The sequence below is a fragment of the Stegostoma tigrinum genome, chromosome 13, assembly GCF_030684315.1.
Source record: "Stegostoma tigrinum isolate sSteTig4 chromosome 13, sSteTig4.hap1, whole genome shotgun sequence".
Taxonomy (NCBI): domain Eukaryota; kingdom Metazoa; phylum Chordata; class Chondrichthyes; order Orectolobiformes; family Stegostomatidae; genus Stegostoma; species Stegostoma tigrinum.
Window position 1 is genome coordinate 19,424,394 of NC_081366.1, and position 23,291 is coordinate 19,447,684.

At 40.3% G+C, this 23,291-nt stretch overlaps 1 protein-coding gene across 1 annotated transcript in view; it reads left to right on the forward strand.

Moving 5' to 3' along the window:
- Positions 1–23,291, forward strand: part of LOC125458215 (teneurin-2-like) — a 2,666,206-nt gene that overhangs the window by 457,967 nt on the left and 2,184,948 nt on the right. Inside the window, exon 7 of the mRNA XM_059650601.1 lies at positions 12,955–13,154. The gene's annotated coding sequence lies outside the window, so the exon portion shown is untranslated. The remainder of the gene's footprint in view (positions 1–12,954; positions 13,155–23,291) is intronic.

Genomic DNA, 23,291 nt, shown 5'->3' on the forward strand with positions numbered 1-23,291 from the left:
ACATTGGCTACACCCATTCGACTAATCTGTCACACATTGTGTCAATGGGAACAAAAAGTTTGATTGTAGCTTTCAGAGCAGATGTATCGATAGCAGCTTCCTGAGCTTCAGCAACTATGCTGGACCAAATGTGGGTCAGATGGACAGAAAAGCGACAAATGGGAATTCAATTCAGAGAACTGTAACATTGAGAGAGGGGAAACAAGACAGGGAAATGCACAATGCTAAGTCAGATACTGAGAAGTGCAGAGGAGTAGAGTGCTCTGAAAGTCAAATATCCAAAATTCTTGAATGGGGCAAGACAACAGAAAAGGTGAATAAAAAGGTGCATGGGGATACTTCCCTTTTGTTATGTGGCATTCATTCGTTTAGAGCCTAGAGGTCATGTTAAAAGTAAATGTATAAGTCACGAGTTACACAACAGATATTGTGCATCAGAGGAACGGGAAGGCTGACGTTTTGGGCCTAGACCCTTCTTCACCACATTTCTGAAGAAGGGTCGAGGCTCGTAACATCAGCCTTCCTGCCCCTTCGATGCTGCTTGACCTGCTGTGTTCATTCAGCTCTATACCTTGTTATCTCAGATTCTCCAGCATCTGCAGTTCCTACTACCTCAGATATTGTGCATGGACCTGATACTATGCACGGCCCTGATCAACATTTTTCAAGGGGGTTACGATCATACTAGAGAGGGTACAAAGGAAATTCACAAAGATGTTGCCAGTACTGTCTACAAATAAAGATTGATCAGGCTGAAGCAGTCTCGAACAGGGCTGACAATGGCCATTCAATTGAAAATAAGAATAGGAAGCTCTGCAGAATACCCTATACTAAGTGGCACAAAGATTTAAAATACATGACAGCAGGATTGAAAGCGAATTAAGGAGATGTACTTCACCCACAAAGAGGTAAGCTTCCACACAAACACCACCCTCTATGTGAAAATATTGCCTGTTATGTCCCTCCTAAATCATTCCTTTTACCTTAAACTTACGCCCTTTAGTTTTGGATTCCCCTACTTTGGGGAAAATACCTCGACTATTCCCCATATCTGTGCCCCTGTGATGTTATAAACCTCTACATGGTCACCCTGCAGCCTCCAATGCTGTAGGGAAAAAAGCTCCAGCTTATTTAGCCTCTCACTCCAGCTCAAAGCCTCCAATTCCGGCAACGTCCTTGCAAATATTTTATGACTGCATTCCAGTTTAACAAAATCTTTCCTATAACAGGGAGACAAGAATTGAACACAATATTTTAAAAGTGGCCTCATCACTGTCCCCTATAGCTGCAACATGACCTCCATATTCCTATACTCAATGTGCTGACCAATGAAGGCAAGAAAGATTTGAACACATCACCTACAACATATTAATGTTTAATAAAGCATGAAGTGCTACAACTTTGGAACAGAAAGAGGAAGTGTCATGATAGATACAATGGGATTGAATCCCAGCTACATTTAGGATTGTGAAGAGGGTATGCACTTGACTGTCCGCTATTGTGGTCAGAATCGGTTAAAAAGTATTTCTAATCAACCAATTTGGGCATGTTATGCAACACCTCTGTGGCAAGTGGGACTTGAACTGAGAATTTTGTCTCAAAGGCAGGTACAGTAACACTGCGCCACACAACAAATCTGTGCATTTTCTGCTAACAATAAAAGTATCCATGATTATTAAACTTGGTGACCAAATGCCTAGATATCTGTTCAGCAGCTACAACCTCTGTCAATCAGCAATTCCTTTTAATAGGACTAAATTTAGTTAATTATGTATTAATTTCAAACACATTAAAACGAACTTCAAATGTCAAAAAGTAGAGCTTAATTTAAGAAGCAAAGGCAAATTGTTATTTGCAAAATAGGCTTTTCAAACTTATGTTGAAACACATATGTATCTGCAGAAATTATCCAGGGAATAGTCATGAATAAGACATTAATTAAATTATACTAATTAATCTAGCAAGATTTCTTTTTGATTTGAGGTCTAATCTGTTGAACAAGAACGTCATTGCTTAAATTATCTTTGGTTTATTGCTTAAATAGAATAATACATTCAATGTTGGAAATATCTCCCAGGTATCAGGCCTTGCAATGCTTAAAAGCATTTCATTTTGTTCCAGACTGATTATTTTATTGCACATGAATCGCCTTTGCCTCCAGACTTGTGTGCATAGTGAGAACACCAGGTCATAATCTCATCAAACTTGTTCAATGTCTCCCTGTGCACTCTTGCAGAATACATATTAGACTTAAGGGCTTTTAAAAAGACTAGTAATTGTAAAATTCTTACATTTATCTTGACCAAAATTCGAATGAAAATAGTAATGTCATATTCTAAACTCAACATCACATTGTATGAGATAACTGAACTGATGAGTTATATTTAATTTCTGAGGTAGCCTTTATTTGGAATAGTTACAGAGTAGTTTCACAGAGTAAGTTTGGTTACAATATGCTACAATCCATATTTATGTTTATATAGAATCTTTAACTTATTAAAATACTCAAGGTGAAACAAAGTACAACACTAAGCCACAGGAGATATCACATTAGATGGTAACAGCATTGGTCAAAGGAAAAATGACTTGAAGACAGACAGTGTAGTAAAGAAGTGGAGAGGTGTATCACAGGCATTTCAGATATTGGGATCTAGCAACTGAGAGCCTGAGCCTAACCATTAATGACAGAGGAATTAAAATTGGGGTTACGTAAGAGGGAAAAATTGGAGGAATACAGGTATTGTGGAAGATTGTAAGCTTAGAAGAAAGTACTGAAACTTTGAAGGGGTGAGCCCATGGAGAGATTTTCAAACAACAGTGAGAACTTTAAAATGGAGATGTTGTTTATTACTGACATCAGTCAGTAAGCACATGAACAGTTGGAAAATGGAGCTTGATGTATATTCTGTATTGACATCACAATTCAGGATGACCTCAGGTTTACAGAGAGTAGAGTGTGGAATGCTAGCCAGGAGTGCTTTGAGCTCATCAAGGCTATCGTTAACCAAAGTAAAAACGAACACAATGACAATTTATTGTCACTTGTATTTATGAAAATGCAGTGAAATGTGTACAAGTTGCCACAATTCAGCACCAATTTAATTGCAGAAATTATAAAAAAGAACAAAGAAAAGTTAGGACTAAGTTCATCCCTTGTCCCCTTCATGGCAATCTGGGTTTATGGAATGACTTCAGGATGTCACCACCAAAGCTACCTCTGAGGCTGCCAAAGCCAGGATTTCTGGACCAAATCATTTGCCAAAGCCAACACTGAAGCCACTGCAAAGCAAGGAGGGACACTCTGCACCCACCAAGTCACCAACGCTGACATCAACACCAAAGCCTTCGCCACTTCAAATGCTGCCCAAAACTGCCATGTTACTGCCATAACCACAAGGAATAAACTGGAGTCACCAGGCCACCACCGTTATAACTACCGCTGAAACCATTGCACCACCACAAGGAGAAATGAACCAGACCCACCGATGATGAAGCCTTCGGTAGAGCTGTGGCCTCTGTGGTCACAAGAAATGGACTTTCGGAACTAGCAAGGTGCTCCGCTGCAGCAGGCCCTCATAACCACCTTCTCTCATCACAGCTGCAGAAAAGAAGAGAAGGCAAACTTTGATACAAAAGAGAAATTAAGAATTGAAGCAGTGAAGAAGAAAAAAATCAAAAGTAACAAAGAAGAATGCAGCCAGCCTGGTGAGCAGGCATGCGCAGCACAGAGCCCAAACACTTGCTACCCTGCAGCAGATGAGCTAGTCTAGGCCTGAAACATCAGCTTTTGTGCTCCTTAGATGCTGTTCGGCCTGCTGTGTTCATCCAGCTCCACACTTTGTTATCTTGGATTCTCCAGCATCTGCAGTTCCCATTACCTCAGAGCTAAGAGAGGGATTGTTAGGGGTATCTTTCTGCAGTTGGAAATGGGTAGCCTTTGTGGTGACACAAAGATGAGGTCAAAAGCTCATCACCAGAGCAAATGTTGCACCAAGATTGTGGAAAGATGGCATAATCTCTGACTCAAGCCAATGAAGAGGGATTGAGTTGGGAGCTAGGCAATGAGCTTGAAGCCGAACAAAAAACAATGGCTTAAGTTGTCCTCAAAATGAATTTGATACATCTATTCCTAATCCAGGCTTAAATGTCATATATATAGATTAGTCATTTTGCCATAACTGGGGAGTCAAAAGAAGTAATGGTCAGGTAGAGCTGTATGTGGCCAATATGTGCGTGAACATCTGAAATGAGTTTGCCTCCAGCAGAGTAATTTCATGTTTTATTTTTATTCACTTGTTGAGCATGGCTATTACTGGCTGACTAGCATTTATAACCTATTCTTAGTTATTGATAAGAAGATAGTAATGAGCTGCCGTCTTGAACCACTGCAGTCCTTATGCTGTAGGATAACCCATATTAGACCAGAAGACCATAAGACATAGGAGTGGAAGTAAGGCCATTCGGCCCATCGAGTCCACTCCGCCATTTAATCATGGCTGATGGGCATTTCGACTCCACTTCCCTGCACTCTCTCCCCGTAGCCCTTGATTGCTTGTGAGATCAAGAATTTATCAATATCTGCCTTGAAGACATTTAACGTCCCGGCCACCACTGCACTCTGTAGCAATGAATTCCACAGGCCCACCACTCTCTGGCTGAAGAAATGGCTCCTCATTTCCGTTTCAAATTTACCCCCTCTAATTCTAAGGCTGTGCCCACGGGTCCTAGTCTCCCCGCCTAACAGAAATAACTTCCCAGTGTCCACCCTTTCTAAGCCATACATTATCTTGTAAGTTTCTATTAGATGTCCCCTCAACCTTCTAAACTCTAATGAATACAATCCCAGGATCCTTAGCAATTCATCATACATTAAACCTGCCATTCCAGGGATCATCTATGTGAATCTCTGCTGGACACGCTCCAGCACCAGTATGTCCTTCCTGAGGTGTGGGGCCCAAAATTGGACACAGTATTCTAAATGGGGCTGAACTAGAGCTTTATAAAGTCTCAGAAGCATATCGCTGCTTTTATATTCCAATCCTCTTTTTTCTTTGGTGAGGGAATTCCAAGATATTGACCAAGTAACAGTGAAGGAACATTGAGATATTTCTAAATCAGGATGGTGAGTGGCTTGGACAGGAACTTGTATCAGCCATGGTCACAATGAGTGACAGAGCAGGCTTGAAGGGCCAGGGGTTTGGGGGCCAGTTTTGGAAACACAGCTGTTACATGAATTGGAGAAAAGTTTTTATTTTATTTCTGGGGGAGTATAGCGAAGGAGGGAGAATTGGATCATGTAAGGTGATGTGGGAGGTGGTATGTAGAAAGAAAAGAAATATGATATTGATTCGAAAGCACTAAAAAGTCTCATGTTCTTAATGTGCCCACTTAGTGACAAGAGATTAATTGAAACTATTTTTAAACTGTTTATTCTGGGAACTGACCTTAGTTTAATAACTCATTTGATAATGGAATTGAATCAGTTTAAGTGTAGAATCAAAAATTGGAGAAAATGCAATAGCATCTGAATTGAGGTGTCTCCAAAAGTCAACAATTCAATAACTTTGAGCCCGACTGACTTTTTCCAATAACTAAGCTGAAATTAATTAATTTATTTTTCTTTAGACTTTGAGTAACAGTCAGTCAGTTCTTAATTAAATTGCAGTGTAATATGGCAGGCAACACATTTAGAAGAAAAGCTTTCACACGATATAACCCCAAGTATAATTGCAGGCTGTTAATGTTGTTCAGCTATCTGCCTTCCAATAAAATTTAATAGGACACTAAAGTGTCAATGGAACAAAAATAAAACAGAATGTTTTTGGCTTACTTCATTAATTGTTTCTTGTCCTCTGTTTCCTCCCTCTTCATCTCCAGATCATTGGCATATAGCCTCCTTCAAGAAACCTCACCTCATTTGTTATGTCCAATAAATGCCTTATCTCTAATCTCCCTTTACTACTTAATGTCCAAAAAATTATCATCACCTATCAGCTTCCAGCCCACTCTTCCAAACTGTCAAATCCACTTTCCTCTTTGTGAATCATATCAACACCACCACAAGGTGGCACAAAGATCACACGTGTACTCAAGGTCAAATGATGTATCTGCAACATTGTACCACAGATAATAGGAGCTGCAGATGCTGGAGAATCCGAGATAACAAAGTGTGGAGCTGGATGAACACAGCAGGCCAAGCAGCATCTCAGGAGCACAAAAGCTGACGTTTCGGGCCTAGACCCTTCATCAGCAATAGGGGAGGGGAAGAGTGTTCTGAAATAAATAGGGAAAGAGGGGGAGGTGGATCAAAGATGGATAGAGGAGAAGATAGGTGGAGAGGAGACAGACAAGTTAGAGAGGTAGGTATGGAGCCAGTAAAGGTGAGTGTAGGTGGGGAGGTAGGGAGAAGATAGGTCACTCCAGGAAGGACAGACAGGTCAAGGGGGCGGGATGAGGTTAGGAGGTAGGAAATGTGAGTGTGGCTAGAGGTGGGAGGAGGGGTTAGGTGAGAGGAAGAACAGATTAGGTGGGGACCACCTATATTCTCCTCTATCCATCTTTGATCCACCTCCCCCTCTTTCCCTTATTTATTTCAGAACCCTCTTCCCCTCCCCCATTTCTGATGAAGGGTCTAGGCCTGAAACGTCAGCCTTCCTGCTCCTGAGATGCTGCTTGACCTGCTGTGTTCATCTAGCTCCACATCTTGATATCTGCAACATTCCTTCATTATGACTTTGAGAGTAGGAACTTAACAGATATTAAGCTCAAACTAAATTCAGCTTTTGCAGTATTTAGCTGTTATCAATTTGAAATGATCTCTGTTAAAAATTAACCCAGCAACAAGGATCATTTTCTTGTGAATAAAACTCTATTCAGAGATATGTAATTGTTCTGAGAAGAGCCATTTGTTTCAGACAGTCACACTTTTAATGAAGAAAAAATATTCCATGCCTCTAGGCTGCTGTATTCTTCAACAATTGTTCCTTTAATATCGGTCTCATCAACATTTTTATCACTTGCTTCTTTGTGATTTTGAGTGTTTCTATGTCTTCCTCTGGATCTGGGATGTGAGCTTCTTCACTTTGATCTGGCAGCCAGCCAAAGCTTTCTTTATCACAGCCAGCAATGTCCCCTTGATATTGCTCCAACCCACCAGAACCAAATTGCTGATCCACAGCCAAGTCACTGGTGCCATCTGAGCTTTATCAGGTGGCCATGCGGCTTATGTCCTTCTCATGCCATGACAATTGCACTGGTCAAATGTAGCTTTCTCAGTAACTGTGACAATGAAATAATGACCTGAAGCTTACATTTTCTTCGTAAAGTACCAGTTTAATTGAGTTTCATGAAGGGTTTCTCTCCACAAGTGTTCTTGTGCTAACATCCCAAAACTTTTTACTTATTAAATCAGAGGATGAGGGTATGTATTGTCCATCCATAATTACCGCAGAGGGCAGCTAAGAGTCAATACATTACTCTGGATCTGGAGTCCCACGTAGGCCAGACCAGGTGAAGATGGTAGTTTCCTTCGCTAAAAGACAGTAATGAGCCAGTTGGATTTTTCCGACTAGCAACAATGGATTTGTGGCCATCATTATGCTCCTAATTTTAGATTTTTATTGAATTCAAATTCCATCACCAGTCATGGCCTGATTGAAACCCAGATCCCCAGAACATTACTTTGGTCTCTGGGTTAACAACTAAAAACTAAAAGAACTGTGGATGCTGGAAATCAGAATCAAAAACTGAAATTGCTGGAATGGCTCAGCAGTTCTGAGGAAGGGTAATCGATCCCGAAAGTTTAACCTTGATTTCTTTCCAGAGATGCTGCAAGACCTGTGGAACCTTTCCAGCAATTCCTATTTATGTCTCTAGATTATCGGCTTAGTGATAATACCATGAGGCCACTGTTTCCCCTTAAACCTGCCTCTTTCACTCACTACCTGGCTCTATGTTTCCACTCATGTTCAATACTAGCCTGAATCTACCACTCACTATACCAAGAAGAACCTGTGATGACCAGGAAAATACTACAAAAGCTGGAATTTGAGACCAAGACTGAAGTTCCCGCACATGGCTCAACTTTTAGACCAGTATATTGACAGAGGCCAAATATGTCAAATTCAAAGGAATTAGGCATATTATCCTCCATTGTGAATCTTATTAATTGGGCCACCAATCAGAGTGCAATGTGAGAAAACAATAGTAGCTTTTTTTTGAAAAAAGGAGTTTTCTTCTTTACCTACAAGGTGAAAGATGAACATGGCAGAGTTTGAAAGGCTTTTAGGGCTGGGGAAGGGTTAGTTTATATTTACCATATGAAGCTTCTCTTCCATTGCCAGATGGAAATGGATGTCAGAGTTTTGAAGCAAACGTTTCACCAATGAGTCTCAAAGCTCTACTGGAATCTACTTACTCTTGCTCATCAGATACCCTTCCAAAGATCCTGAACACACTGCTGATGGGTTCAGTGCTCAGAGGTGCTAATGCAGCCGCAATGTCTACAAACTCATTGAGAGTACTTTGCTCAATTATTCAAGTATTCTCCATATGAGTCATTCATCCATGTTCTCGATACAGAGCTCCAAATTATCCATACTTAGGCATGAACATCCTGTCCCACACTGTATGTTATTCCCTGTGACTCTTAAAAGAAATTCTTTTAGAATGTTTGTCCTCTCCTTAGCCATGGCTTTGCTCGATCTCATCCCTACAATTACCTCAAATCCCACATGTTCCTCTCTCAGACACAGTCTCATGTATTTCCCACCCTACTGCACCATCATTGATATTGTGGGTAGTTTAAATATTATTCCATGCCAGCTCAGCAAAGTGATCAAATTGTGAATGATAAATAGATTCCGATCTCTTAGAATAGCAGAAAGAGGAATGTGTTACAAACATTCCTCCTATTGGCATTGCATAGATAATTTTCTGCTTATTGTGATCCCTTCTCAAACTCCCCAAATCTCTTTCCATATATCTCCTTTCATAGCTTTTTCACTGAAACTTTCAATGATTTCTCCCAAAAATGTGTGCATTGATGGGTTGGCATCTATTCCCATATTTACTTCTGTCAAATGCCTTCTGTACTACATTTTTTTCATAATTATAACTTTTTGTTTGGAAAGATTGAAAGGAGGGGAAAGAAAAATGACCTTTTGATCTGAAAAAGGGTCACTGGACCCAAAACTTTAGCACTGGTATCTCTCCACTGATGCTGTCAGACCTGCTGAGATTTTCCAGCAATTTCTGTTTTTGCTTCTGATTTCTAACATCCACAGTTCTTTTGTTTTTTTTAAACTAATGACTTAATTGTTCTAAGACTTCCATGGCTGTACAATCTTTTACATGGTGTACTTTACCATTCCTTTGCAAAATAAGTTTTGATTTTGTTTCAAGAAAAGTTAATGATGCTGTGACTCACCATAGGTATTCTTATGCAGTAAACAAAAGGGTTGTGCATTTATATATATTGTGGACTTTACAAGCTTCAAAATTTCCCGTCCCCCTACCGCATCCCAAAACCAGCCCAGCTCGTCCCCGCCTCCCTAACCTGTCCTTCCTGACACCTATCCCCTCCTCCCACCTCCAACCCCACCTCCATCTCCTACCTATTAACCTCATTCCACCCTCTTGACCTGTTCATCCTCCCTGGACTGATCTATCTCCTCCCTACCTCCCCACCTACACTCACCTTTACTGGCTCCTTCCTCGCCTCTTTGACCAGTCTGTCTCCTGTCCACTCTATCCATCTTCTATCCGCATCCCCCTCTCTCACTATTTATTTCAGAAACCCCTTCCCCTCCCCTATTTCTGAAGAAGGGTCTAGGCCCGAAATGTCAGCCTTCCTGCTCCTCTGATGCTGCTTGGCCTGCTGTGTTCATCCAGCTCTACACCTTGTTATCTCAGATTCTCCAGCATCCGCAGTTTCTACTATCTCTTGTGCACTTATATGTTGCCTTTCACACCATCAGGACATCCCCACAATTTTTACAACAAACAGAACTTTTGAAGTGTAGTCAGTTTCAATGAAGGAAAGTGAAGGCTTTAATTTTGAGTGAGAGCCTAGAGCTTCTTTATTTGAATGGTTTGTATTTACTTTCAGACAAGGAATTGTGTGTCTACCTTCAAAAAACGGACGGCAGTGGTTTGAGAAGGAAGCTCAGCATCACCTTCTCAAGGGCAATAGTGATGTGCAATAAATGCTGGCTTAACCAAGTATTTCCCACAGCCTGTGAGTGAATTTTTAAAACTGCAAATTTTTACAGGTATGTTAGAAAATTGCCTTTTGAAATTTACTATCGAAACAGATTCCACCATGTGTTTGGTTCATTCATTCTGGATCTGAACAGTCCTCATCAAGAAATTTCTGCTCGTTTCTATTTTAGGGCTATGGCTGATTTTTTTTTACATTGATGATGTTTGTTAACCAAGCCACTTACCAAAAGAAGTTGATTCTCCCAACTCAAAACCCCTCATTATTTTGAGCAACCTTGATCTTGTGATCTCCTTCTCACAGGAGAACAACTCTAGCTTTTCAATGTGACTACTTTTTCATCTTGGGAACCATCCTGGTAGCCTTTACCTTATGAAGGCAATAAAGCATGGTATCCAGAATTATCCACATTCCTTCTACATTTCTAAAGTTTTTCTGTGACTTCCTAACTTTGCAATTAAATTTTCCCTCTTTATGAAGCCAAATATCTACTATGCTTCCTTAATTTCCTCATGACTTGCCCTGTCACCTAGGACTGGTCAGTTATAAAATGCAAATCATTTATCTTAAGAAAAGAGAAACAAGCATATTGAGGAATCAGAAGTAGACCAGAAACCCATGGGGTTGTTTAGACAAGGTGACAAAGAGCATTGTTTGTAAACCTCACAAAAACTGGCCTGTAACTTATCCTGAGGCATATTGCTGAAAGGATTGTTTTCAGCCTGAATATACTTACATATGAATGTGAGAGCCTCCATTCATTTGTATCATGTTATAACCTTTAGCAGATCAATAATTCTGTAAGAATAGGAAAAGTAGTCGTCTTCTCATTGACAGACTGGAAAGATTTTGCTTCTGTTTAACTTCAGCTGTAGTCTGTTCTTGGTATTTAAAGCTGGTGTAGAGTATTATATCGGATGTCATTTGCAGATGTTGGCACATTTACAACGTATGAGTCCTATAATGCATCCTTTGTGTACAGAATGAAGGAGGTGTTTCTCTGTATTATATTGTAAAATCTTTGTCATCATCTTTTAATTTTCTTCGTAAATGTTGGAAGATCAAATGTTTCCTTGATTGAATTAAGAGTTCTGCCATCATTAACAGAAATGTAATGCATAAAAGAAGAAGTTGGAGAGAATGAAATTATAAATCCTCATGGTCCTTTTTATAGTTATAAAACATGAAAAATGATGGTATCAAATCCCACGAGGCTTATAAAATCAATTGTAGCTGAATGCATAGAATTTCAGCAGCCAACACCTCATACCTTACACTCCTATTTTGTAAAGTCCCAGTTGACTATTCATTCCCAGTATAAAACTCCAATAGACAAAATTTCTTCCTTTCACTCTCATTATGTCGGATTTCAGATAAAAGCATTTCATTTAACCTAGTTATCCAATTTCTAATGAACAGCACACTAATGCAGATGCTCCCTCCCATAAGGCACTATTATAAAGTAGCATATTTTGACGAAGGATGGCTTCTGTAAAAGGAGCACTTTTGTTCTTGAGTTTTTGCTTTTTGAGTTCATTGGTGAGTAAATAATTAAATCTGCCGAGGTACGCAGATTTGTATATTGAATGTTTTTCTTCCCTGCAGCTCAAAGAAAAGCAGCCTTTGATATGTGCTGAACCTTAAATAATTCAACCATAGTGGCAAAAGAAAATCACATTTTCAAAACATTGTATTTGACCTGAGGGTGATTTGTGTTTGCTCTGTGTTATGGAGAGAGAAGCTGCCCATTGGTATCCCCGGTTGGATTGTGAACAATCACCTAGTTCATCTCTCCTCACTTGAGAACTTAACTGTTTGAGATATCCTATTTGCAGCCATGACAAATTGGGGAATCTCACCCAATATGGTCTGTGACATGACCATTGTGCAAAAGATGAAAATTGGGTGGAAAGCTACAATAATTGTGAACTGAAAGCAAATTTCCTGTTCTCAGGAAGGGTCATAAACCTAAAACATTAACTCTGATTTCTCTCCACAGATGCAGCCAAACCTGTTGAGCTTTTCCAGCAATTTCTGTTTTTGTAGCAAGTTTGTTACGTTGCATTCATAGTTCTAACTAGTAGTCTTTGATAGGAAAAATAAGTAGTTATTTTTCACCAGAAACGCAGAAATGATAATGCACTAATCTAATGATTGTGTTTAGGTGCTTTATTTTAAGTTTCTATTGGTGACTGTCACAAATATATTCAAGATTTCTGATATATTCTCAATATATTCATGAACGAACATACAAGATAATGAGTGAGTGCAACAGAATTTTGAGCACAGAAGTTCAATAAAATAGATTAACCATCCAATTTCTTCTTATGAAGTATTAATTTGATAAAAAAAATTGACAAACTGAAGAATGTAGGCTGTAGTTTGGGCTTAAGTCTATGTGAATTAATTGAACTGATCAGTCAATTTAACACAGGAGTTCCCAAGGGTGAGAAGTTAAGTGATTCCGGCTGCTTTTCACTCTTGGGCCTCTTGAGCTCCCTCTTGGTTGCAAGAAAGATGCTCATAGCTCTTATAGAGCTCTGAAAGGGCTACAGTTCCAAATGTTACATAAAGAAAAGAAGCCTGGAATAGAAATTGTTCTGTTGCACTATTTTGTTCCCCTGAAAGAAGCCTCTGCTAGCATTGAATAGTTTTGTAGACAAGTATTGAGTTTTGTCTTGTAGGTAAAAGTGAAATTTTATTCTGATTTTCAGGTTTTGGCATTTTCCTTTCAGAGCACAAATATCTGGTATCACAGTGACTGGCTGTGTCAACGATTCTATTTCCATTACCTGCTGCGTTGAAATTGATGGTGATTCTGATTTGTATACAAGAATATTAAAGGCCTCAAATGTCATAACCTAACAGTACGGAAAAGAAATTCACAGAAGTAAGGACGGCTAAAAACAACAGCTTTGGAAGCTGCGATGAGCTGGTAAGAAGACAATAAGTTTTGTTCATGTCTATTCAGTTTGTCTATAAACCTTTGAGTTTTAGCATTCCTATCCCTACTGCTTTGTTTTTGTTGCCATATGCAATTCCATGCACAAGATGGCAACATTTGACTTTCTGTAGTGACTAATGGAGCTCATCTTCTTTAAGGGAAAATTGTTGCATGCACAAAGAATAAAGCAGCCTGGACCATGCCACAAGGTATTAAAGCATCTGTGGGTTCAGATAAAACTGTACAATTTCCTAATATTTGTGAACTCTGGCATGGATTTGTACTTTGTACATTGCTGCACATTAGTTAACTGCAGGCATTGGAGTTTGAAGTAGGAATTTACATGAATCAACAAATGTAAACATGCCAACTATCCATGGTAAATGTAAGCTCCAGAGATGTAATTTTTTTCCCCTGCTACTGGCAAATACAATGTCTTGTATGTGGTAGCCAAAGATAAATTAAGAATGAATTTAGGTGTATTATCATGTAGTGGAAACAACTTAAACTGTTTTGCAATAACCGAATCTTAAAATTCAGTGACTGCTTTAGTAGCAAAAGTGACAACATGATTGTGCGCAGAAATATTTCACCAGCATCCATGACAGATAATGAGCTTAATTAATTTTTTTTGAGGAAGGGACACACAAGTTTTTCTAATGCCCAAATACATCCAGAATAAGGTAAATAAACTGTTAAACTATGGTCTTACCTGGAGGATGATACTTGTGACAGTGCAAAAATATTTCAGTATTGCATTGGAGGGTCATCTTATTCTGTTCCCTCATATTATGTAGAAATCTACAAATGAGAGTTTAATCGTTGGAGTCAAGCAATTAAAAGGGCTTGTATGGTGCAATTATTTACCATAAAATCATTTCACTTCTGGATCCATAGTTTGAACTTACCCAGACTGAGAAGCGATCTTGACCCCATTCCAATTAAGTGTTATTTTTCAAATCTCCCTGAAGGTGAATTTTACAGGTCAGCTACTTATCTATCCATTGAAACATCAATTGTCACCAGACCAATTTTATATCTGACTGTCCCATCGTGATTTCTGAAGAAGAGTCTCGGCCCAAAACGTCAGCCTTCCTGCTGCTCTGATCCTGCTTGGCTTGCTGTGCTCATCCAACTCTACACTTTGTTATCCCATGGTGATTGGGATGTCTACCCATCAGGGACAGAAAATCCTATCCAGCAATGCTCCTGACCAAACTGTTTGGCTTGTAGGCAATCCTGAAGTTCAAGTCACATCAGAAGCAAATATCAGTTCCGGACAAAATTGTACACAGTCCCCAGGAAGGAAGAGCATGTGCACCAAACTTTAAGTCCAGGCATTTTGGTTGAAGATGGATGGTGGACCCAAATGCGGCATAGGGTTTTAAAGACCTGATTGGAGGCATAAATTTGGGTAAAATCTGCAGGGGATGGATTCAGTGGGCACTGCTCCACTCATTACCTTCAATTATAAAACCAGCTAGGCTGGACACCTTCCTTTGGTCTTTCCTAGCTGCAGGTATTATAGTGATGGAGATAAAATGAGGTCATTAAGTGGCCAGTAAGAGTTTACTTAAACATCCATTAGACCTAACAGTGGCAGGCTACTTGACATCTTACCCAAATGCTGATAATATGTCACGAATAGCTGGGAAAGTTCTGGGGTAGCCACTCTCATTGTCTTATGTGCCTTCAATTACACTAGTGTGGAAGACATAAAATCGACCATCCTGTTTCTTTTTTATCAATAAGCCACAGCTTTCACTGGGAGAGATCAGAAAAGTATTACTGTAGAAAATGGAAATGTCCAATTTGTGCAATAGCAGATGCAAAGTACAGGGCTAATGGGAAGATTCTTAGCAGTGTAGATGAGCAGAGAGATCTCGGTGTCCATGTACACAGATCCTTGAAAGTTGCCACCCAGGTTGACAGGGCTGTTAAGAAGGCATACAGTGTTTTAGCTTTTATTAATAGAGGGATCGAGTTCCGGAACCAAGAGGTTATGCTGCAGCTGTACAAAACTCTGGTGTGGCCGCACTTGGAGTATTGCGTACAGTTCTGGTCACCGCATTATAAGAAGGATGTGGAAGCTTTGGAAAGGGTGCAGAGGAGATTTACTAGGATGTTGCCTGGTATGGAGGGAAGGTCTTACGAGGAAAGGCTGAGGAACTTGAGGCTGTTTTCATGAGAGAGAAGAAGGTTGAGAGGTGACTTAATTGAAACATATAAAATAATCAGAGGGTTAGATAGGGTGGATAGGGAGAGCCTTTTTTCCGAGGATGATGATGGCAAGCACGAGGGGGCACAGCTTTAAATTGAGGGGTGAAAGATATAGGACAGATGTCAGAGGTAGTTTCTTTACTCAGAGAGTAGTAAGGGAATGGAACGCTTTGCCTGCAACGGTAGTAGATTCGCCAACTTTAAGTACATTTAAGTCGTCATTGGACAAGCATATGGACGTACATGGAATAGTGTAGGTTAGATGGGCTTCAGATCGATATAACAGGTCGGCACAACACCGAGGGCCGAAGGGCCTGTACGGTGCTGTAATGTTCTATGTTCTATGTTCTAAGATATAGCTCGCTCTGCCTGACATGGAAATACTTGTTGCTGACTGTGAAGGAGCAATATTGGTACATATTCATTTTTCCAGGGTTGGATGGACACAAAAGTTCTCAGTAAAATGAAAAGAAAACTCTAAATTATATTAAAAAAAATGATTCCCTCATAGACTACCTGATATGGCTCCTCACATTAAACACTACTGCCAGTATGGCATTGTCTCAGGGCAGCCTGTATGTTAGCCACCTAACATATACCATGGGGTCTGGGTTCTTGACAAATATTTTGAAGTTTTGTTTTCAGGACATTATTTGCAGCGTTATAAAATTTCAGATTTATATATGGTTTGAGTTTCTATGTTATGGCTAAATATCCTGACTGTAGCACAAATAACACTGCTGATTGCATTGTGATTCTTGAAGGTCAGGTCATTGTACTGACATATCAGATGTTGTGATTTTATCGAATTGTCTTAAAGATACTTTGCTTATGCATTCCTATGCAATGATACAACACTATCCGCACCTGTGTAAATACCAGCTGTAGCTCAAGTACAACATTCCTGCTTTTGAGCAGGAAGGCTGTGAATCCAATTCCCACCCAGGAGCTTTGGCCATATGAATGTTGCAAGACTGGGGATTAAATGAAAGTTTAAATCTTGGCTCCATCTTGGGTGGGTGTGAAGAATTCCATAGTATCTTGATGAAGCTCGAGCAGGAGACTTCTTGTGGTACCCTGGCCAATAGTTAGCCTACAACAAATTGAAATGAAAAATTGAATTAGCTGGATATTCTCACATTGCCTCTTGTAGAAGTTTATGTAAAACACAATGCTTTCCCTGCATCACAGCAGTGATTAAGCATCAAAGGTGCTTCAATGACTGTAGAATGCATTGAGGCAACTTGAGATTGTTGAAGCTGCTAGACAAATACAAGTCCTTTCATTTGCCCTGTGTTTTTAAATATTTTGTGAATTAAGTTGCAAACCTTTACATGGCTTAGAACTGAAAAAAATTCTTATCTTATGCCTCATCTTATATTTGTACTTTAATCCTGTGTTTAATAAAACAGGTTAGACCATGTTGTATAAAATGTTCCAGAAGTACTGTTTATTTAACTTAAAATAACTTGCCAGAGTGAAAAATATTTTCAACCAGGAATGAGGTATTTTAAAGAGTCTCAAAAGTGTTTAAACATGTCAAAACAATGTAGTCCAACTTTATAGAGTTCATCGATAAAAGACATTCAGAATATTATGTTCATTCTTCTTAATTTCAAAGACGCTTTGACAGCTCTGTAAGGTCTTGGTGAATGTCAAGGATAATTCTTAGGACTTAGCGTTTCTAGTTGTGAAGAGAAACACTCTTGAGTTCAACTTCTTTTCCTTGGAGAAAAGATTGATAGACACAATTCAATTTTGAAAATTCTTAAAGCAATTGTGAGTAAAGATCTGAGCATTATCCTTAACTTCAGCAATGATGACAAAAGTAGAGGGCACCAGAATAATATTGAACATGGTGAGAATGTAGATGAATAGAATATTTTTCCCCTGCTATGTGCTGAATATTTCAAACTCTTCAACAAAAGAGTTTAATGCGCTGACAATTCTAAAACCAGAGCCTCATAAATATCTGCTGAAGAATAGAGCGAAGGTTGTACATATTGCCATAGATGATCAAATACTGTGCCTCTTGGGCCATAGATGCCTCATCGCAGAATGCAATTGAATTTAATTTCACAATGTGATTTCAGTGTCTCTGATATTTGAGTGTTTCATTTCATTAGTTACAGGTTTATTCAACTCTTAATTTTTGTCATTTTTTCTCAATGCTTCCTTTCTTTTAAAGTAAAAGAAAGCTTTTACAATTCCTGTATGATATTAAATGAAAAGTCCCCTGTCATAAAGACCATTCCTGTTCACTGATTTCAAGCCACACCCTGTTGCTGGCTTATCAAGCTGTTTGTGACCTTGATTTCTGATTTGACCTTGAGCTGTGTTTCTAGCATTAATACTGTCTGTCACAAATGTTATCTACTTTCATCTCCAGAACAGCTCGTCACCATCCTGCCTTAGCCCACCCTGCATAGACACTTCCTGTTTTGCCCCATTCATAAACTTAAACTCATCCAAAACTCATTGACTGATACCTTAGCTCATACCACACAGCTTTCACCCATCACACTGATGTTCATTTATTGGTTCCTGTTTCAACAATGAGACATCTTAAAATCCCTCATCATCTTGTTCAGTTCTGTCCATCACTGAGCCTCTCCCTCACTCGACAAAATCCTCCAGTCCTTCAACCCACAGAGTTCTTTGTTCTTCCATCTATCATCCCCATATGCCCTTTAGTCCATCATTGGAGCCCACGCCTTCAACTGCCTAGGCATCAACCAATGGAATTGTTTTCCCCTCAAAATTTCTTAAAGTCTTTGCCACTCTTTCTTGCTTGAAGACTAGCTTTGGTAGGCAGTTCTTCTGGCTTGCTTTTACTCCAGCTTAATGACCTTTAAAGTAACTAAGAAGTCCATTTTGCAATTGACAGACTCTGCCACAGATGAGGTAGTTGACACTTCAATCAAGCAGATGAAGTGCTTGGATATTTGTGCATTTTTTATGATTCCTCAACTTTGTCTCTGCATGCTCCTGATGAAATCTCTTCATGGTTGAAGACAATTCTTTTAATTTACTTCTGCCACTTTTCCTAATGTCACTTTCTTCAGTTCAGTGTCAACTTAGGTCTGCACTGCTTGTGTAGTGCACTTTGGGATATTTGGGACACTGGATGAATACAAGTTATTGTTGTTTGAAAACTTACTTCAATGGCCTTTTGTCATCAAAAGAAGTGTGTGCAACTAACAAACTGTTAAGGACAAAAACAAATTTGCTGATAAAGCTCATCAGGTCTGGCAGCATCTGCGAAGGAGAAAACAGAGTTAACGTTTCAGGTCCAGTGACCCTTCCTTCGAACTGTTGAGGACATTGGGTTCAACTGTAATCTCCCTCTAGCTTCCAATGATGAAGCAAAGGGCATACAAAGGGTTCAAGTTAGAAAAACAAAGAAATTGTGATATTTCCAAGCAAATTTCCAGTAGGAGTCAAAAATGCAATAAGAGATAAGTAGGATACTGTGGGGGCAAGAAATCTGAAATCAAAACAGGAAATGTTGCAAGTACTCACCTGTTAATTGCTCGTGAGACATTTCAGGTTTTGACCTTTCTTTAACACTGGAAAAAGAATCGGAAAAAATGTAATTCATTCTGTGCAAGGGCTGGATTGAACAAAGAAATAAGGGAAGGTGAAAATCAGAAGAAATTTACTCATTGAAGCAATGAGGCAAAGAGAATAACGCTGGGGCTAGAAAAGAAGTAGAAATCAAGAGAAATTAAGGATGACACCAAGTTTCTAGTTACTCGTCGTTATAATTCTCCATCTCACTTTCACATTGACACTACTGCGTACAGGTCTGGTCACCGCAGTACCAGAAGGATCTGGATGCTTTGGAAAGGGTACAGAAAAAGTTTATCAGAATAGTACCAGGTATGAGGGATTTTAGTTGTGAAGAAAAGCTGGATAGACTTGGGCTGGAGATTGAGGGGCAACTTGATAGAAGTTTATAAGATTGTGAATGACATTGATAGAGTGGAAAGTATGAGGTGTTTTTTTTTCCTGGGGTGGAGGGGTCAATTATGAGGGGACACAGATTCAAGGTTCAAGGGGGAAACTTTAAAAGGATGTGTGAGGCATGTCTTTCATACAAAGGGTGGTGAGTGCCTGAAATGCACTGCCAAAGGAGATGGTGGAAGCATACATAACTACAGCTTTGAAAATGCACCTTGATAAAGACATGAATAGGAAGGGAATAGAGAGACACAGATTCTGTAAGTTAAGACAGTTTTAATATGTAAGGTCAAAATGTATTGGTGCGGGCTTGGAGGGCTGAAGGGCCTATTCCTACGCTGTATTATGCTTTGTTCACTCTTTTCTGTCCTTGGCCCACTGCATTATCTAAATGAGGTACAACATCACATCCTTCAGTTAGGCTCTTCACCACCTTCTGACGTTCACCAGGATAGCCCAGTTGAAATTAAGCCCCACTGTTCTCAGAGTTACCAAAAAAAGTTGAAGATCTTTAAAAGTACACAGCCTTCCCCAATTTATCATCTTTTTCGACCCAGGTTGACAGACAGCGTGGACCAGCTTTTTGTACTAAACAATAATGGAAAGGCATCATTAAGGAGTTCTTGTAGTGTTAAAATGCTTACAAGCAGAAGTGCACGCACTTTACAAGAAGTGTGAATCCTCCACTGATTGTGCTCTATTCTCAGTCCACGTTGTCAGCAGTGAAGGTATGATAGAAAATGCTTAGAAAGCTAGCAAGGCCCCCAGTTGGAAGTCAGTCCAGGATTTTCAAATTCTCTAAGGGACATTAAAGTATTCGCCATACCTTTTCTGCTTCATTTGGCAACAACAGAATTCTGGAGAAATCCCTTTGGAAAATGTAAGAATAGTATTGGATTCCCACCAAGAAATGCTTTCCAGTGGATCAAGGATATGTTGATGGCTATAGATGTCATATTGGACTATAATCTGACCTTTCTAACAGCTAATGCTTCACTTACATATTTAGGAGCCATGCTCTTCAAGAAGTAACCTGAAGAGTGTCACAAACTAGTGACATTATGCATCACAAACATTATCAAACATAGAAACATGATACACCCGACTGAGAAAAAAGAAGCTCTGTTGGCTACGTATGCTGATGAGAGATTTTCTGGTTGCATCTTTAGTCTATAAGTGTCATAGAAATGGATCATCTACCTCTTATTCATCTATTGAATGCGAAGGAACTAACATTCCTGGATTCCACCAAGAATAAAAGATATCAACTTTGTCTTATCGTGTTCATCGATGAAACTGTACGTATGCAAGCACTGGCAGATATACTCTCCAGAACAGTGACCAATGGCCTTACCAGGAATAATATTGAATGTGTACACAAGTTTCAATCATACACTCAAACCATCAGGAGCAGTTGAGGGATGAGGTATGCCCCAACATCTATTCATGTTACGTTGAATATTGACCAGAATCCAGCCTCACTTTGAAAAGTTGTCCAAGGAAAGCTGCACCAGCAATCACCATATGGAGAGCCAGAGCACAGTCAGTGGTTTGGTGGCATGTGATCTCCAAGTACATTGAGGATCTCAGTGATCTTAGTGAGATCTGTGCCATCCAAAGAACAAACAAAGAAAACCTTTGGTACCTACACATTCCTCACCAGATGAGAGGAATGTGTCAGCACTGGTGTGTCTTTTTTTTGATGAGAGATGTCATTGATTATTTCTCCCAATTGATAGACATTAAGAGGTTGCATACCACAGTTATGGATTCGGTATTCATCCTTGAGATACTTCTAAGGTATGATATCTCTAATGGAGGTGTTCTGTACAATGAGATATGGTTTGTTAACAAGTGCTTCAGCCTATTAGCAGCCAGTCCCAGACTTGAACATATCACAAGTGCATCAAGATACCCAGAATCAAATGTTGAAGTTGACCATGGAGCCAGCACAGTTAATTTTCCCATATATAATGTCAACATCTGTATGGTATTACTAAACCATTTATCCACTCAACTCCAATGTGATGTAGCAGCAATTTGTACAGCTAAGTGATCGAATATATTCAATCAACAGGATTCACAGCAAAGATTGTGGCTGATTTTTTTTAGCTGAAATGGTTGAGCAAGCTCAACAGTTTATGATCAATTAGGAATGTGCCTTCAGCAAAGTCAATGTTGCAGCAAAACGAATAATAAGGTTTTGAGTCCATGGAGAAGCTTACCTAATTGCTGCACCTTGCACAGTCAACTAAAGTGTGCAAAGGAATGCAGCCACCTTTTAGAGCAAGGTATACCTCCAGAGACAGAAGGAAAATCCAAAAAGAAATCCCAACTTCTACAAACTGAAATATTTACAGCTGGGAAACTTCCAGGTGCAAGTCAACTTTTGTAATCCCCTAAACATCATTTCAAACCCTCAAGATGATGAACATATTTATCTCTGCCTCAAAAGACAAAAGATAGATTAATCATTTTGGAGAAACACAGGAAATAGGAGCAGGAGTAGGCCTTCCAGACCTTCAAGCTGTTTCAGTATAATCATGGTTGATCATCCAACTGAGGATCCTATTCCTGCTTTCTTCCCCAACCCCCATACCCTTGGATCCCTTGAGCAGTAAGAACTATATCTAATGCCTTATTGAAAACATTCAATGTGTTGGCCTCAACTACTTTCTGTAGCAGAGAATTCCACAGGCTCACAATGCTCTCAGCAAAGAAATCCTAAATCCCATTTCATTAATAGATAATAAAATGTGAGGCTGGATGAACACAGCAGGCCAAGCAGCATCTCAGGAGCACAAAAGCTGACGTTTCGGGCCTAGACCCTTCATCAGAGAGGGGGATGGGGAGAGAGAACTGGAATAAATAGGGAGAGAGGGGGAGGCAGACCGAAGATGGAGAGTAAAGAAGATAGGTGGAGAGAGTATAGGTGGGGAGGTAGGGAGGGGATAGGTCAGTCCAGGGAAGACGGACAGGTCAAGGAGCTGGGATGAGGTTAGTAGGTAGATGGGGGTGCGGCTTGGGGTGGGAGGAAGGGATGGGTGAGAGGAAGAACCAGTTAGGGAGGCAGAGACAGGTTGGACTGGTTTTGGGATGCAGTGGGTGGGGGGGAAGAGCTGGGCTGGTGGGGGGAGGGGACGAACTGGGCTGGTTTAGGGATGCAGTAGGGGAAGGGGAGATTTTGAAACTGGTGAAGTCCACATTGATACCATTAGGCTGCAGGGTTCCCAGGCGGAATATGAGTTGCTGTTCCTGCAACCTTCGGGTGGCATCATTGTGGCAGTGCAGGAGGCCCATGATGGACATGTCATCTAGAGAATGGGAGGGGGAGTGGAAATGGTTTGCAACTGGGAGGTGCAGTTGTTTGTTGCGAACTGAGCGGAGGTGTTCTGCAAAGCGGTCTCCAAGCCTCCGCTTGGTTTCCCCAATGTAGAGGAAGCCACACCAGGTACAGTGGATGCAGTATACCACATTGGCAGATGTGCAGGTGAACCACTGCTTAATGTGGAATGCCATCTTGGGGCGTGGGATAGGGGTGAGGAAGGAGGTGTGGGAGCAAGTGTAGCATTTCCTGCGGTTGCAGGGGAAGGTGCCGGGTGTGGTGGGGTTGGAGGGCAGTGTGGAGCGAACAAGGGAGTCACGGAGAGAGTGGTCTCTCCGGAAAGCAGACAGGGGTGGGGATGGAAAAATGTCTTGGGTGGTGGGGTCGGATTGTAAATGGCGAAAGTGTCGGAGGATGATGTGTTGTATCCGGAGGTTGGTAGGGTGGTGTGTGAGAACGAGGGAGATCCTCTTAGGGCGGTTGTGGCGGGGGCGGGGTGTGAGGGATGTGTTGCGGGAAATACGGGCGACGCGGTCAAGGGCGTTCTCGATCACTGTCGGGGGAAAGTTGCGGTCCTTGAAGAACTTGGACATGCTCCCCTTCCCCTACTGCATCCCTAA